The 2,226-nt window shown below is 40.2% G+C and overlaps 1 pseudogene; it reads left to right on the top strand.

The window, feature by feature from the left end:
• The first annotated feature begins 1,354 nt into the window (after window positions 1–1,354).
• Window positions 1,355–1,453, top strand: LOC130033692 (uncharacterized; annotated as a pseudogene).
• Window positions 1,454–2,226: the final 773 nt, after the last annotated feature.

The raw sequence follows: 2,226 nt of genomic DNA, 5'->3' as shown, positions 1-2,226 counted from the left end.
CTTGTGAAAGTGCTTGTGGAAGGTTTCAGTTTGGCTTTGTATCTTCTTTCTGGAGGCCAGTATTACTGGCCTGCTGATTAAAAGGAATCAATGTGGATGTAAAGAAACAATGTATGGTTTGCTGCCTCAAGGTTCTTTCTGTAATTCCTTTTATTGACATCACTGTAATGCGCCTTTTAGAGGTTCTATGATCTATATAAGGGGATCTTCAGGGCTCTCAGTGTGCTCATGTGCTTGAGGATTCCTGAGGCCTCCATGACATAAATCTCTTCCATGTAATAACCTGCTGCTCCACAACCAACCAGCCTGACCCCCGTTTCCTTCCATCTCCTGACCATCGCCATCAACCTCCGTGGAGTGGGGAAACGGCCTGACCGCCAGCCTTTTATTTTTTGTGTGTTTACACAGGTTCTGCTTCCAGTTCCTTCATGCATGAGGCTCCTTCAAGCTTGGGGAGTGTGGTCTTAAGCGTACCTATGGCTGGTTGCAGAGGTCTTCAGCTGCCGGGGCTCTACTCAGGGCAGTGTGGGAAACTCACCCCTCCCCGTCCAAGGGGCCCCGGTGGGGAAAGCCAGCTGCCAGGTCAGTCGACTGTCGTTTTAGACATATTTGGAATTAATTTTAGATCAAAAAGTACTTATGTGCTTAGTAATAAATTACTATACACTTGTTCAATCACCTCAGAGACCCAGCTCTGCACAGAGAACTAGATTTTTAAATACAGGACTGTTTTGCCTTTGTGTCATGACTGAGAATCACTCTCAGTAGATATGAAACTCACTATACACAAAGATGCACACAGGCTACATTGAGTCGTCTGTGTTGTTAAAGTGTGTTGGCCATTAAACTTCACTGAGACCCCTTTTTCTGTCCTTTACAGGAGCCTCATGAGTCTCACCTTCCATTCAAGTTGTACTTGTAATAAGGTGGAATGAAATCATCAATATTCTCCTCACCTCTTCCTTCAGGAGAAAAATCCTACTTACATTCAAGGTGGTCAAATTGCAGACAACACCATCCACCTTTTCATGGAGATGTACACGGGACTGAGGTGAGAACAGCAAAAGGCTCTAGTTTATTGGTCTTAATGAAGGTTTCAGGGAAGGGAATTAAACGAGACTCATATACCATCTTCCAAAAGAATTATTTTGTAAAACTGATGTCTTGGGTATGGTAAAAGATAATATGGTAAAAACCATATTTTTCTTGCTGGGACATTAAAGTTCTAAATCTATCTATTTAAGCTGCTTTGAAATACATTCCTTGATTAGGAATCACTGTCTGCCATAGGAGTGAGTAAGGACAGCACTCAAAGTAATCAGAAGAGAAAAATATGGAAAAATCAACTCCTAGTATGTTTTGTAACATATATACTAAAATTGAAATGATACATAGATTAGCATGGTCCTTGCACAGAGATGACATGCAAACTTGTAAAGTGTTCCATATTTTTGTTGCAAGAAGAATTAACAGGGCGACTTTAAGCTAAGACAATCCCCACAAGTACAAAAATTCTACATAAAGATACCACAAATCCCCATCACAACAATCTCCTCAATGTCAATGGACTAAATGTGTCAATTCAGAGGCACAGAATGGGAAGATGAATTAGAAAACTGAACCCAACTTTCTGCTGCCTGAAGAAACACTTCTGAACAATCAAAGTAACCATGGGCTCAAAGATAAACGCTGGAAAACAATTCTTCAAGAAAGAAAAGAACACCTCCACAAAGCTGGAGTGGCCATACTAGTACCAGACCACATGGACTTCAGGCTATAGGTTATAAGAGACAGTGAAGGTCATTTCTTCATGATCATGGGATCTGTACATCAGAAAGAACTCACCCTCCTCACTGTAGATGCTCCTAATGACAGACCAGCAAAATACTTAAAAATAACTTCTAATAGACTTAAAGAAAAACATTGAGAGCAACACAATACTAGTTGGAGATTTCAACACTACTTTTTCACTTCTCAATAGATCAAACAGACTAAAGCTCAGCAAGAAAATATTTTCTTTAAGGGAAGTAATGTACAACTTTTGGCTTAGAGAAGAAATCAAAGAGGAAATAAAAAGTTTCCAGAAACAAATGATAATGAGGACACGAACTACCAGAAATTGTGGGACACAGCAAAAGCAGTGTTAAGAGGAAAGAGTATAGCTCTGCCAGAATTCATCAGGAAGAAAGAAAGGGCCTACATGAATAAATTAGAGCTCAAGATTTT

This window comes from Sorex fumeus, unplaced genomic scaffold, assembly GCF_029834395.1.
Source record: "Sorex fumeus unplaced genomic scaffold, SorFum_2.1 ptg000054l, whole genome shotgun sequence".
NCBI classification, from domain to species: domain Eukaryota; kingdom Metazoa; phylum Chordata; class Mammalia; order Eulipotyphla; family Soricidae; genus Sorex; species Sorex fumeus.
The sequence above is the reverse complement of the archived record's forward strand: the minus strand, read 5'-3'. Positions and strand labels throughout refer to the sequence as shown.